General features: G+C 39.8%; 1 protein-coding gene and 1 long non-coding RNA gene across 2 annotated transcripts in view; one reads left to right on the forward strand and one right to left on the reverse strand.

Moving 5' to 3' along the window:
* The window catches only part of plcl1 (phospholipase C like 1), a 123,990-nt gene that overhangs the window by 48,610 nt on the left and 59,252 nt on the right, over positions 1-16,128 (forward strand). The gene's annotated exons all lie outside the window — the stretch shown is intronic.
* Positions 13,533-16,109, reverse strand: LOC102076564 (uncharacterized). The gene is made up of 3 exons (XR_269901.4): positions 15,963-16,109; positions 15,480-15,610; positions 13,533-15,346 (listed from the first exon to the last, which is right to left on the reverse strand). It is a non-coding gene; the product is annotated as an uncharacterized LOC102076564 (long non-coding RNA).

Here is a 16,128-nt window from a genome sequence, read left to right on the forward strand (position 1 = left end):
GTGGAAAAGGGCGACACTGCAGGGAGACAAATCTGAAGAGCGGGGCAGGTGGTGAGCGGTGGCGGTGTGTGGCGTTGCCAAAACACTTCTGTGATTGTGAATATAATGGCATGCACTACATTTCAGGTCATTACCGCTCAACACAAAACAGTGAGTTCATGCTCACATTCACACACAACCCTGTTTCTGTTAAAAGAAATCTTGATCTGATGCAGCTCTTTCAGGCTTGATTTGAATGTCGGGTCAATTTGACATAAAGGTTGGATGTCTGTGATGAAACCACAGACGCACAGCTGTGAGTAATAACAACAAGATTTACAGAACAGTCTAAAAATAGAATCCACACTGGAAGCAATCGTGAGGTGCACAAGAAGACAACCTTGAAGAGAAGGTCATCCAAAGCACATCTGGGTTATGATCTTTTGGGCGTTGGTGTCCCAAACCTTTATCAGTGTAGCTCATATATACAGTACAATTTGTGCTTATGCAGCTCCACAAAACATACTTCATTCGCAGCCAGGAATGCACTCTTATGCTCAGACGTGAATTGAGTGGGTTCACATGTAGAGAGGGCTGGTTTTAAAGCTCGAGGGAATTATTTATCTGCTGTGTAAAGAAACAAAGCCATCACGACTCTGACTCTGGGAACCCACGCAAGTATGACGTGAGAACAGGGCTGGTCATAAAACAGATCAGTTCAAATCAATTCCATTTGATTTTCATAGCATCAAACAGTATTAAAGACCACATAAAAAACAGAAAATAGAAACATAGCTGTGGCCTCTGGAGAAAGCGCTCGGTGGTAGTGGGGAAGAAAGACTTTTGAGTTGAAAGTGCTGATTTCTGTTGCACACATCAGTGCAGCCTAAATACACAAGTTTAGTCGCGGAAATCCTCTGGGGCTCAGGCACTCACACAGGAAATGGGTGTGACACTGGGGTGTGGTACACTTAACAGTAGTGCACACACAAATTACTTTCCTCCTCCTGATTGTTCACACACACACACAAAAGGAAGACTGGGAGCATTTCAATTTCACTATCCCATCCAGTGTCCTTCACCTGGGGTTGCTAGGCAGCAGCTGACATCATATTTAAATTAAAAGGAGCAATAGCAATTGTTTTCTATAAGCGTGCGTGCATGTGTGTGTGCGTGCAATCCAGTCACTGCTCTGACATGTCGCTGTGTGTGCACTGGTTTTGGAGGGCGTTGCATAACTGCTTTCTGGGCCAGTGCTGGACTTGTCTGTCAGACGCACTGTTTGACTGTCTGCTGTGGAGCCTTCTGCAGACATTATTGCTGCTTTAGGAGTTTCCTCCAGCACACACAGACATTTTCTACACACACACGCACTATTCTCTATAGTTGTAACAGCACAAATTTAGATCCTCTCACATTAAAACAGAGCAGAACCCTTTTAGACGTTGGGCCTGATTAGTTAATCAAAACTCAATTTCAAATACAATTTTGGCTTTCGATGATTATGAAGACAGAATAATAGGGATAAAATGATTGTTCTGATTCAGTTTTGCTACGAGGCGCTCATTTTGTCCACTTTGTGTTATAAATCAAGCTTCTCCCTAACGGCTCAAACTCACTTGATTCAATTCAGTTTTATTTATAGAGCACCAAATCACAACAACAGTTGCCTCAAGGGACTTTATATTGCAAGGTAAAGACCCTACAGTAATACAAAGAAAACCCCAACAATCATATGACCCCCTATGAGCAAGCGCTTTGGCGACAGTGGGAAGGAAAAACTCCCTTTTAACAGGAAGAAATGACGCTACAGCAGAACCAGGCTCAGGGAGGGGCGGGGCCATCTGCTGTGACCAGTGGAGGGTGAGTGGATGAAGACAGGACAGGAAAAGACATGCTGTGGAAGAGAGCCAGAGATGAATAATAACAAATGATTAAATGCAAAGAGGTGCATAAACAACGAGCGAGAGAAAAAGGTGACTGAAGTAGAAACACTCAGTGCATCATGGGAATCCCCCTGCAGCCTTGAGCTATTGCAGCATAACTAAGGGAGGATCACCTGATCCAGCCCTAACTATATGCTTAAACTATATGCTTTATGCTTGCTGTCTAGTTCAGTAGGAGCTAAAAAAGAAAGGCTACAGAAAAGCACTCAATCTAAAGCTCTGTCTGGTATGAATGGGTAAATGTGGCAAGTTGCATAAAATGCTCTGAGTGCTCAGGTAGAGTAGAAAAGTGCTGCATAAGAACCAGTCTGTTTACTATTCTATGAAATCCCCTTTGTTCATTAACTAGGTGATAACTTGTTAATTAATATTTGAACAGCTGAATAATACAGTGAGCTCATATTACAGAAAAGGAAGATGAAGCGTTGTTTCCCTACAGATTTCTACACAGCCAGGCTTCATTTTGCAACCATAGATCCCCCTACTGGAAATGATAGAGAATGCAAGTTTAAGGCAATTCCTCATTGGCTTTTTCACTCTTTCAGACGTAGCTGACATAGAGTGCAAGGACAGACAGGTAGTGATATGTAATTCCGAATCGTGAAGTAGTTAAATCTATAGTTGTATATTTAAAAATGACTTTCTTAACCTTATTTTGTGAAAAAACATAATCTGTTAAACTGCATAAAGGAAAGGTGGTCGATGACGATACTGGTATGTAGTGTCATCTTTTGTGGTTCACAGATCTAAAGAAGTATTATATTCTATTATTTTAACTATATATATATGGGAAAACTGCCTTTTTGTCACTTATCTCCCATCTAAATTAAGCCTTTTCTTCTCCTGGCCAGCATATTTGCATTTCTCAAGTCCAGGATAAGCAATTCTTTCCAAATGGCCCCTTAAGGGAGGGACACACATATTTGATGGATTGAAAATGATTTGTTAAATACAAAGTGGCGAAGTCTAGTCTAGTCTGCTGACTTTTGTTTTTTTTAACAGGACAAAAATCATATTTTGTGTGATATTTAAAAGACTTATTTTCCTCCTGAAAAAGTTATTGACATCAATGACCCAACATGTCCCTTTTGTTGCTAGGCAACTCTACTTGGAATCAGATTTTTTTAACCAAAGACTAAAGTGCTGTTCCCGAGGTACATGCCTCTTTGCCTTCTCTGACCTCACCTTCAGTATAATTGTAACTCCTGACCTGTAAAATTCCATGACTTTATGCTTCCCAGGAGCTTTAATGTTGACAAAATCACTCCACAGACAGACAAACAGACATACAAATTGCCATTTTTCAAAACTCTGTATGTAGTTTTCTCTCTTGATGATGTTTCCAGGACCAAATTTTATCAGGACCACACAAAAAACAAACAAACAAACAAACTAAAACCAGCCACTGCAACTGACAATGATGATGTGGATGAAAAGACAGATTCTGTTGTCCCGTGAAGAGCTAGAGGTTCCAAACTAAACTAAACATGTTAAAATAAAAGGAAATGAGTAAACCTCTTTATGTAGTTGAATAAGACTCTTAGGATTCAGTCAAGGCCTTTTAACATACCAAACTAGAATCAGTGGGAACAGCACATACAGACAAAGATGGCAGGAATTCCCGCTCTTCATATTCCTCATGTGTCCAACATAAACAGTTGGCCTTTTGTTTTACTCATGAACTTCACAAGATAGGACCGAGCAACATATACTCAGCAGTAAGAACTGAATGCAATACTGCGTATCTTTCAGAGCACAAAAAACACATATAACAACAAACATAAACAGATGCCAAATGTTTTCAGCAGGTGAACGGTCTGAACTGCCAGCAGGCCAGTTCAGCACCCGGACCTGCGCTGTTGTAATAGCTACAGTATGCGGTGCAGTATTGTCTCCATTGTGGAAGGTATTACCTGAAAAAGATGTTTTCTGGATGGGAGCATGAGTTGCTCTAAAACCTGTAGATGCCCTTCAGCATTGATGGTGCCTTTCCAGATGTGCGAGCTGTCACAGATGCAGGCTTTTGCACTAAATGCTGATCTCTAATGGTGATGGTGACTCAGTTTGGAGGACACAGTGTTCATGTTTCCCAAAGAGAATTTCAAACTCCAAACTCAGTTTTGATGAACGTTGAACGTTGTGGGATTATTGGATCCTGTTCACATTTGGCTGCTTCTTTGCATGGCGTGTTACAGCTTTAACCTGCATTTGTGGATGGCATGGTAAACTGTGTTCTCAGACACTGAATTCTTGGCGTGTTCCTGAGCTCATCCAGTGATTTCCATGACAGAATTATGTCTGTTTTTAATGCACCTGATGGGCATCTAATATTGATTTTCGGCCTTGTCCTTTACAGACAGAGATTTCTCCAAATTCCCGGAATGTTTTAATGATATTATGTACTGTAGATGATGCAATATCCAAAGTCTTCACAGTTTAATGATGAGGAACGTTATTCTCTTGTAGTATCCGTGTGTCAATGCTCACATTTGGACCTTTTACAGAAATGTCCTCTCTGTGATGGTTTTCCAAGACTGGTCCACACAAAATTAGGAAGACCTGCACGTGCATACACCCTGCCTCACATAGGACTCATGATGTATTGTATTGTATATAGCATTTGTACTCTATTTTTATCTCATTGTATATTTTATTCTATTTTATTCTACTGTATATAGTATTTTATTTTATTCTATTCTGTACAGTTGTGTACTGTATTTATTCTTATTTTATTTTATTCTAATTTTTGCTTCATAACTTTTGCACTGTCCACTTCCTGCTGTGACAAAACAAATTTCCCACGTGTGGGACTAATAAAGGTTATCTTATCTTATCTTATCTTATCTTATGATAAGTGCATATATATTGTTCAGATTTATTATGCATCAGGATAAACCACCTGAGATGTTCTGACTCAATTATTTAAAATAAGTTTTCCCTCCTTGTCTTCTTTTTCTTCTTCCATCCTCCTACTGCCCTCGTTGTTTCTCTGAAAGATTCATCAAGCCATTTACCAAACATCTTTTCAGAGGCTGCCATCCGACTGTGTCCCTTGCTTTTCCCTCATCTTCATGTTTGTGTCTCTGGGGAGCATTGAGATGGCTGAATGCTTCTGTTTTTAAATGTGAATGTTCTTTGTGTTTATTAGCATGACCACTTCTTCTTTCTTTGAGGTAAAATCTTCTGATTTTACCTTTTACTTTTGTAATTCTTTCATTTATTTTATTTCCCTAAACGTTTGAGCTCGGATTTTTCAGCTTCCCATCTGCTCTTCTTTTTCTTTTTCCCTCGTTTCCTGTCTTTCCTGCCTGCCTGTCCTCTTTCTCTCCCTCCTCCTTTTCCTTCTGTCGGGTCTCCATCCTCTTGATCTCAGCTCCAGCTTAATCTTTTGTCCCTCATCTCTCTCTGTGTCTCTCGCATTCTGAGAGTGTGTTTACCTATGCATGCGTGTGCACATTCGCAGATATCAGCTGGTTGCGAGGCCCACCAGAGAAGCCGGGAAGCTTTAAGCTGTTACATAACAAATTCTTCTTGACTTGGAAGTGTGTCATTGCTTTGGATAAGGGCCTCTTGTGGCCACTGCCTTAAGACCCTTCCAGACCTCCCTTGATAGCACTAATGTCTGGATGAAGGGACGATGGAAGACAAAAGAAGGATAGGGATTAAGGGCAAGCAACAGAAAAGAATGGGAGTGATGGAACAAGTCAAGAAATGAGGGAAGAGAGAGAGAGAGAGAATAAAACAACCTGAGGTGATCAACAACAAGCAAGAGAGAGCGAGGAGGCGCATCACTTAGAAGGTCAAACGCTGGTGGGAGTTAAGAGAAATTGAAGGAATGGAGATGAAGCAGCAAAAAGGCAGAGAGGCAGGTTTAGAGGTGAAACTGGGAAATCGCCTAGACTCAAAGGAGAGGTTGCCGTTCTGCCTGTCTGAGTGGGTTTGGTATGTCCTCTCGTGCCACAGTACTTAAATTTATGTGCTGGTTGCAGAATGCAGACACAGGAGGTGTGTCTGCACAGGAGAAACAACAGACACTCCAATCGGTTGTCTGCTTTTTACTGTACTGTGCAAGATTATGCTCCTTTGGTGCACTGAGAATATTTTACATGATGCCAAAACGGTCACACTGTAACACTGCAAGGGAATAAAAAAACAGTTTCTCTTGGTTGTTCATGTTGACTAATAATCAGTTAATTGCAACAGTGGGTGACAGCAGATGAGCAGTTCTTTCAAAGCAGCAGGCTTTGTTTATTCTGGCTTGGTTTCTGGATTCCTTGTTTTCCTGACATTTTCCAGCTCAGGTTGAGTCCAAGGTTTGTGAGACACAGTACATACATAAATGAACAATGTGCCCAGAAAAAGTAAACTGGAATTATCCTGTAATAATGAGTATCACTGTCAGGTTTACCAACTTAGAGCAGACTTTGTTTAAACAAGACAGGCACATCCTGAATAATGCCAAAGAGATGCTAAAGAGACAGAAGGTGGAAAGTTTTTATATATATGTACGAAGAAGAAAATGTCTCTTACATGTCAGAAATCATTCGCTTATTTGAACTTACAATGACAAATTAGAACATTACCGTAAAAGTCAACATAAAGCTGAATCCATGACTGAAACGATCCATGCTCAAACAGTTGATGCATTCGAGTATCACAGTTTAACCAGTGGCTTTTATTTATTGTGTGTTGGTGTGTGGGGGTGGCTCTGTGTGAGCCTGTTTGTATGTGTAGAGGGAATCAGTCAAGGTGAGGACGAAAGTGTTGTTGAAATCCATCAGAGATTCCCTTCGTTAAACACACGCAGACAGCCAGAGAGCCAGAGAGTAGCCAGACCCTCTTAATGGTCTCTGTGTGTGCAGACCTGTGGTGCAAAGGGCTTTGATTGAAAAGTCTCCATCAATTCTCCTGCCCTTCACAATCATCCAAACAGCAAGATGCTTCAACAACAGCCGAGCTGGACAGGGGTCGAGGTTGCTGTGAGTAACCAGGTTAATGCAGGAAGTCAGAGAACGCGATGCATTGCAATAAAATGCTGTGATTAACTACAGCCTGCAATTACATGCAGGTCCTCAGTAATTAGATCTCACCCTAATCCTAGTCATTTATTTACACAACAGTGAGAAGCCTTGCAGTTCATGACTGAGTAGCAGAAACACATTTTAACAGTTTAATGAAGTTCGGTCACAGAGGGTTGCATACAATGAGCCAGACTTGAACACACAGCTACACTCACAGTTGACACATGGAAGACAAAGGAAGAGGACAGAACTATTGATATACTGAGCAAGCCAGTTGTACAGGAAATGAAACAAGTCCAAAGAAGACATCATAGAATACCATCTATCAAAGTAAAACAAGAAACAACTAAACATGGAGTGAGCCAGAGCTGCACTGAACATAAAGGCAGAGAACACTGCAGGACAAAGACATAAAGACAGCAAGACGTGTGGGAGGAACAGACAGGAAACACTGAGAGAACTAAACACACCAGACTACGACTCCACTCCAAACTCTGAAGTTTAATGAACAACAAGAATTGAAAACTAACACTAGAACATTTTGCTCCATCCTTACACGACAAGATGGGCTCTTCGGTTCTCAGAAAAGGTTTCCTTGTGATTCCATGTACCTGTCTGAAAACTGAGAGGGAAACTGGTCCAAACCACTCTCTCTTCATGTCCTTGTGTCTGTGGCCTCAACTTAAAACTAATCTATTCACACAGGCATTCAGGCAGTGCTTGAATTATGTGTTGTTTTGCTCGATTTGAGTGTGTCCAAGTTTCAGCTTTCAAGTCTTATTGTCACGTACAGATAAACAGTGTAGCCACATTTACCCATAATGAAATTCTTGGCTCGAGCTCCTCAGCTTTACATGAGCATAAAGAGAGTGTGCAGTTATATTAAGAAGAAAATAACAGAAAATAGCAGTAATAGTAATAATAATGATAATAGAGAAAAAAGAGAGAAAAAAGTATTTAATGTTTAGAGAATTTAAAACAAGTTGGTATTTACAGGTTGTGCAAATTGTGCTATTTGACATTTATTGGATTTTACTGATACTTCTATGAAGCATTTTTTTTAGATGTTTATTATTTCGATTGCTTTTTTAAAGACAAAGAACACTTACTTACCAAATCACCTCAAAGACACCCAACAGTCCATAAAAACAGACAGCTGTACTTAAATAATACAATGAAACAGACGCTCAAGTTTACCAGAATTACCAAAATTCTTCAAAAAAATATGTCATATATCAATTTTTTTCTGCCATTCATGTAAATGTAGTTCTAGAGCTTTAATGGGAATATTTGGTTTGTGTCCTGGATTTAAGTTTTGATATTTTAAGATGTGCCCTTGGTTTCCTTGGTAGGAAAAAATTACAGACAAATTAAAAAGTTTAAAAAAATATATTTTTCAAAGTATTAAATTATTATTTCAAATTGCAGCTTTATTAAAGAATAATTCCAGCTTATTTGGCCACATCAGTACCTACACTCATTGCAGAAAACCTAAAGAGTTCCCTAAAAAGTATAAAAAGCTAATAATAATAATAATAATAATAATAATAATAATATTAATAACCTGGACCTAGTTTTGTAGTTTCATAGAAATGAGGACAGCTCTGCTTTTCATGCATGCACAAGCTAAAATTTGAATCCCCCCAAAATACTAAATGCTACATTTTACACATGTGTGCATCTAAGCTAACACACACACACACACACACACACACACACACACACACACACACACACACACACACACTAGCTAAACCATAATTATTATCCACATGGTCACGTTACCCACCCAGGTGTTGTTGGAGCCTCTTTGTACTTGCATTGTAAAAAGCTTGAAACGTATGCTTTATCAGGCTCAATGTCATTTTTACCAGTCAGAGATGATTGTAGGGCATTTATAATGATTAAAATGGAGCTGACTGTGTTGTTTGCCAAAGTGTGCAGCACAGTGCAGAATCCTTACTGTGCAGGAAACAACAAATCTTAGCACACACTGGTAGGAATCAGAGTTCTAACACCTTTGATTTTGTGACTCACCCAAACACAGTCGTGGGTATGAACTGAAATATCTGCACACACTCCCACCCACAGACTCAAACACAGGCACTTTTGGTCACGGATATCAATTAATCATTCTGGTTTTTTACAACTCCCTCAGAGTGTTAATCAGATTTTTATCATCTTCGACTCTTTCGCCACCTTCACACTCCATCTCTTTCTCTGCACTGTCTGTCCGTATCATCTTTCAATAAGTTTCCCAAGCGCTCCGAATACAATTTAGCAAAAAATCACAGTGAAAAAGACTCACATGAGCTCAGGGAAAAAAGACCTGCAGAGATGCGGGAGAAGGTGCCAAAGCTTTTGTAAACTATAAGGTTAAAGCCTGATACTGTTTACAAACTGTAATATCTCTGCATGAATATTGTCAATAAAAAGTGACAGCAGAGGCCCTTTCATCTTGTAAACACATCTGGATGCCTGACATTGAGCTGCTTAGATAAGTTTAAGGTGTCTTCTCCTTTTGTTTCAAATGCTCTGCAGGGCAGTTTGTGGCCTACAGAGCTCTCTTCATACACCACTCACTATTTCTGCTCCACCAGTCTTATTGGACCCATAGTTACAGTTGCACATATTGTTGAAAATATGATATAATGACAGAAGTATTAAGACTTTAAGCTTAATGTGGGACACACACAGACAGATGACAAATAATACCTGAATCCTTGAGCTCTCGTTTTCTGTAGGAGCGTTCTGCTGCTGGTAAATGTGGCTTTAGGCAGGTTCAAAGATTTCCCTCATCAACTTCATGTCTTACTATGATGTAGCAGCTCAGAGATCAAGGAAGCATTTCATCTCTTCTCTTCTAGTTATCATAGCAGACCTGATTTTCCTATCACTGAAAAATACATGAATGGTTAACTAAATACACATTAGGAATGGCAGCTATTAGTGGAGGTGAGTGATGTAGCCTCAGAATTATATCACAATATTTAAAGGAATAATGTGATAATGTTGTTACAATAGTGAAAAAAGAACACTGATCATCTTATCTGCTTTTCCATCCTTCTTATCCAGTGAACTGCTGCCATTGAAGACGAATGTCCTAATTCAAAGTGCAAATCTGATGCCATGCATAATAATGCAGTAGTAACGACACAGCATAGGTCAAGCACAAGGACAAAAACAGTTAAGAAGGCAGTTGCAAAGGAAACGTAAAGTAAGTAAAGTATAACATGGCTGCTTAGCACTTTAGTATACCAATAGATAAATAATGTCACTTTGTAACTCTTCAGTAGCCTGTCACATGATAAAATGTAAGTGGACAAATATTTTCTACCTGGGATATTGTCTGGTCGAACTTCTTAATCAGCTGCTTAAGCCAACTAACGACATCAGTAACTTCCATCCACCGTCTGCTTCTCCTGTCACACGGAGCGCAACTTGCGAGTTCTCCAGCAGTGCTTAGTTGAGCCGCACGTCACCAACTAGTAGTATCGCTTCCTCGCGTGCCGTCAACACCTGGTTGTACTTGACTTTGTTATTTGTGGTTTTTAAAGTAGTAGTTATTGTGCGCTAGAAAATGTAAACGTTTAGCATTGTGACATCGTGTTTGGACATTTTTGCAGCATGTAAAAATTGATGCTGATATTATCTTGACTGATGTGAAAATGGCACATCACTAATTACTATCATACAGCGTTACATCCAAAATGACACATTACAAACATAACTCTGAAATTTGAAACCACTGCTTCAAAGATAAAAGTCATTGCATACAGACATGAGAATGTTCCGACTGTTGACCTTTATGCTGTTTCTGTCCTCACTTATTGGGGACACGATGAGTGTAAAATGACTGGAGCTTTGGACGGATGTGTTAGGTAGTGCTGAGGTTGGTTTTGGATAATCCCTACTTCCTGTTCAAGGAGTGATATGTACAGAACGAAGGAGTAAGTTTATCAGCAAAATAAAAAAATGCTGAAACAAAGTCTTCTGGAAACTATTCTGGCCTTTTTCTCAATGTTGTTATTTATTCCACACAATTATAATATGGCAGATCAGCACTGGCCTAACCATGGCCAACATGCACTTCTGTGATAAATACATGTACAGGCTGCATTTTCTCACATCATTAAACAAAACAGACAGGATGTTACATTATATTCAAACCAGTGGCCTGCTGGGACTTAATGAAAGGCAAAGACAGTTGTGTCTGTGGTGGCTGTCCTGAAAAAACACAAACAGTTGCTCATGAGCTGAAGAAAACAGAGGCCTCTTGATTTGAAACATGACGTTAAAATATACTAATAACAAAATAACAGGCTGAATTAAAAGGCTTGGCCAGTGTGTGACTTGGTTAACTGTGTTAACTTAAATAAAGGGAGAGATTGCTTTATCCTGGTGTCCTTCATTGATGTATATTTTTTAAATTTTACTCGATGAGCACTGCTGGGCTTGTGGTGCTGGAATGTAACTGCATTTTCTATCATGAATAAAATTTGGGCTTATGAGATTTACAAATAATTACGTTCTGTTTTTATTCACATTTTACTCAACTGTTCAAATCGGGTTGTTAATGCTTTGGTAGTGGCTGTTTTAACTTTGCCTTTTAAAACTACATTTTTAAAAGGGAACAACTTACTAAAAACAAGCCTCAGTTGTCTGCAACTATTTAAAGTCAGTCAACTAGAATATTGGTAAATGTATTTATACAAATCTAAGATGTCAGCAGTTTTACTTTGCATCCATGGAGCTCGTTGATCTTAATTTGGATACATATTGGAAAGTGTTACAGCTTGACTTTAAGTGCAACACACTGGAACAGTTGCGGGTCATTGTGACACACAGCAAATTGCGAGTTGCAGTGGCTGTAAGACTGTGGATGCACTGGCAGCGCAGTAATCTATTTTGATAATCTACTGCCAGTGTGCTGAGGGATAATTAGCCAGATCGTGCCATCAGATTGGGGCTGGATTTATGCAAGTGCCAGGTGTTGTCTGGTCGGTGTTTGTGTGTCTGTGTGTGCGAGACACAGAGCTTTATAAATGAGGCTAACAAGTTAGTCAATATATGGAAACACTGAAGCAGTCTGCAGGCACAGCATAGGCATTGATGAATGGCACTTTGTGTGCGTTTGAGTGTTTTAAAAAGAAATTCATGTTAATGTCCGAGGTAATTCAGCACCGAAGGTCGCTGTGCAGGAAGGAGAACCTGAATGAAGGCTGTTGTTTCTTTTAGTGGTTTGTAAAGTTGCAGGGATTGATTATTGCCTCCACCTTTATTTGGTTCACAAATCATTAAATGTTACATATAAGATGGTAACATGAGTGACATGTGTTACTGTGGGGTTCGAATATTTTCTATCACAAAAAAAACCTGAGAGATGAAGTAAGTTTATTGATTAAACATGCACTAAGCCTAACATCATAATGGTTCTCCAGCTCTTCTGGGCCGACACCAGGACATCGCCAGACCAGCTGGAGACATAATCTCTCCACTGGTCTCGCACCGGGACCTCCTCCCAGTTGGACATGCCCACCTCGCCTAGGGTTTGTTCTGGAGACATCTTGCTCAGATGCCAAAACCACCTCAGCTGGAGGCTTTAGATGTGGAGGAGCAGTGAGCTCCACTTGAATGACTTGCTTGTGCCCATACAATGTACAGTTGCGGGAACATTAGTTTTTATCAAGATTGGAAAAGCCAAACATGGAGTCATTAATTCTTACACAGGTTTCAGTCATACTGAGCTTTTGCCAGCTAAATCTTTACACTGGAAACCACATTACAGACCCACAAGAACCAAAGTCTAGATATACCATCAGTGCCACTAGTCTGTGTACTTATCAGACCAAAATATCTTCCAAATATATTCCATGCCTATTGCATTTAACTTACCTTATACAATACACTTTAGGTTTATTTACGTCGTATAGAGCTTCCTGTACGTTTGCCTGCCTGCTGAGTAGGAGAAGACAGTTTTATTTTAAACGTTTCATTTAGTAGTTCTGTGATTTTGCTCAAGAAGATTACAATTAAAATCATAGGTTTGTTTTGTTATTAATACCAGCATTGGCTTTGTAGTTCTCCCTTTACATGCTACGGCGCTCGTGTTGTTTTCCTTTTACTGGCTCAACATAACAGTGCCCTCTGGTCATCAAACCAGCTTAGTGCAAAATTGTTTTCCCAATTTGGTGTGGGAATAAACGTGACATGCCTGCATTCCCTCTGGGATAAACTGTAACACTGGTAGGAAGACCTTGTTGTCTGCCATAGAGTAAATGCTTTTAGCTGGTTTCAGACCCGGTGGCGAGATTAATGAAAACGATGGGGTGTATTCGATCGTTGAATCGTACCATATCTAGTTTATAGACTGCCTACAGCAATAAAATAAAAGTCACAGCTAAGTAACAGTTTTGAGCTGCTTTGTAGAACAGACGAAAAGTGACATTTAACCCATCATTATACACACAATCCAAACAGCAGTTTTACGTATACAGTGAACACCAAAGATTTATGGTTACAGAGCAATAAAGCCAGGATGACACAATTAAAGTTTAATTTTTTATTTAAAAAAAATAAACCCATTAATTATACCCATTAGGCATTAGCAGAATGTACTCTCCCCCAGAGGCTGCATTAATATTTTAAGGAAATATAACACAAAGTAAGACATAATACAACACGACCAGTAAAACGCACATTAGCCCTCAGCCGTTAGCCTCCCTCTGGGAAGGATTCCTGTGTTAGGCCTTCATGCTGATGCAGCTCTGGTCAGACAGTTCTGCTATTCTTACTGTGTCATTTCTAACATTTATGTTTGAAAATATTGCATGCATGGCACTTCTTTAACTGATGACTATTAAAGGTTTTTTTGGCTCATGGAGGCGACAGAGTTCTAAGATGAAGAGGCTTCATATTTGCCTCTGGCTGCTTCCAGTGGCAGATGGCTGCCCCTCCCTCAGCACAGAGGTTCTTCCTGTGAAAATTGAGTTTTTCTTCCCCGGTGTCACAAAGTGTTGCTCAAAGGGGTTCATCTGATAGTTTCTTTTCCTCTATTGTTGCTGGCTCTGCACCTTACAATAAAAAGTGCCTTGAGGTGACTGTCGTTGTAATTTGGCGCTAAATAAAATAAAATTGAATTGGAAATCATTATTCTGTGCTAAGGGTCCATTTCAGACGATACTCAGAGCAGTTTCTTTTTTCCTCCTGTGAATGTGGTTTTACATTTGTTACAAAAAAAGAAGAGTCAATAAAGTAGGTTTTCTATTTAGAGAATGCATAGATGTTTCTTGTTTTACGTCACAAAAGAATCATGACATCTTTGGATTTCAGAATGGATAAAACAAAGCTGTTGATGGAGTCACATTGGATTGAAGTATATGGAGACATTTCCTTTATTTGTTTATTGTTTGGATGTAGAAAACAGCCTGGAAAGAGATTTCTTGTTCATTGGTAACTCCCAGTTACTGTGACGAGACAGATATTGGCTAACAACTTTGCACCAGTCTCCTCGCTGTGTGCAGGTGCTCATACGAGCCTATCTGAGTCTTGTCTTCTGTGCCCAGTTGATATAACCAGGTATAGAAATAGTGTGGCAGTCCTTAGTGAAGAGCCAGCTGTTGTAACCACTTTATCTGCTGTCCAAGGCTTTCCAGCACAATGAGCTATTGTTCTCTAACCATGTATTCTACTTGTGTCCCGTCTCCTACTAGTCTGCATTTTGTGTCTGCACTTGTTGCATCACAGTCCTCCTTTCAGCTCTCATCTTTGCTTCTTTGTGCCGAATATTTTATTTGTGCTTGTTTGCAAACCAATCCCTCCATTTGACTTGTTTCTTGCATATCCACTTAAGTCCAACCCATTCTCTTAATTTGTCTAGCATGACCTTTATTACATCTCCTCTTGCCTCCAGCTTTTGGTTCCATTTCTCTGGACTGTTTCTCCATCTGGGCTGATTTTTTCTTTCCCCTGGCAGTTACTCAACAATGAGAGTGAGAGTGATCACATCTGAGTTAAAAAGTGTGGTGAAGTCAAACACAAGGGAGAGTTTAATGCAGACGGTGGATTATAGCTGATAGATGGCCTTTTGAGGCCAAACAGGACTTTGCATTAAAGGCTTTTTTAAGGACGTGGCCTTACTTTCCTGGACGGCATTCTGTGTCATGCAGTGACAGTGGAAACATGTAGTCTTACAACGTGCACATGCTGGATTAGTAACGACAGCGAGCAACATCAATGTTCTCAACTGTCCACGCTGCCCCAGAGCATCACTAGCACAGTCAAAGAGATGCAGTCTATGGCCACTCCCCACTCTGATCTGTCCACCTAAATACCCACTGACCTGCTTTCTGTAAGCTCCTCTGTCCGGCCTCTGCTCACCAGTGTAATGAAAAAGACATTCTGTGGCACAGTAAAGTGAATAAAGACAAACAAGCTGTCATTTAAAACTCTGACCTTGCTGCTCATCCGTGTCTCTCTGCGTACTGGGAGGTGTACGGATATGGGAATTGGAAATCAATGTATGTTTGTGTACCGAATAGGACGAGGCAACGATTTTCAACTCTTCCTCTTTTTCTGCCTTGTTCCCTTTCTTTTGTTCAGAGGTAATCACTGCTGGGTTTGTCCTGTCCTTATCTCTGTTGTGTAGTGGCCTCTGTTTTTTTCCTGCAAAGAAAAAATCATTTGTAAAAATCAGAGCAATATTCCAAAAAGTTGCATTCAAGTAAAAGTACTGTTTCTTTTTCAGATAAGAGCGTGCAAAGGAATCCTTGCCTGCTATAATTATTTGAAAAGGTGCTTCATATGATAGTTGATGACTTTTATATTTCAGTATTAACAAGCCAGTAATAAACATTTCTAAAGGGTGCTTACAGGTAAAGATGACATTCTGAAATATTACATAAAACTGACTGTAACTACACCGTGATGTTAGGATCAGGGTTTCCAAATCAGTTGCTAATGAGTAAAATCTAGGATCTGCTATTTCTTTGTGGTGTTGAGTTCAATTCAGTTTTACTTTCATATGAAAGTCGCTTAAATCAGCGTCCATGAGTCATCTGGTACCGGGCCGCGTGTGAAATTTATGGTTTTCAGGGTTTTTATCGTTAACTCGGTTTCCCTGGGTCTTTCCCATGTTGTAGCTGGGCGTCCTATTTTAAAAGAAATGTTTACGCGTTACCATA

The sequence above is a fragment of the Oreochromis niloticus genome, linkage group LG16 (genome assembly GCF_001858045.2).
Source record: "Oreochromis niloticus isolate F11D_XX linkage group LG16, O_niloticus_UMD_NMBU, whole genome shotgun sequence".
Taxonomy (NCBI): domain Eukaryota; kingdom Metazoa; phylum Chordata; class Actinopteri; order Cichliformes; family Cichlidae; genus Oreochromis; species Oreochromis niloticus.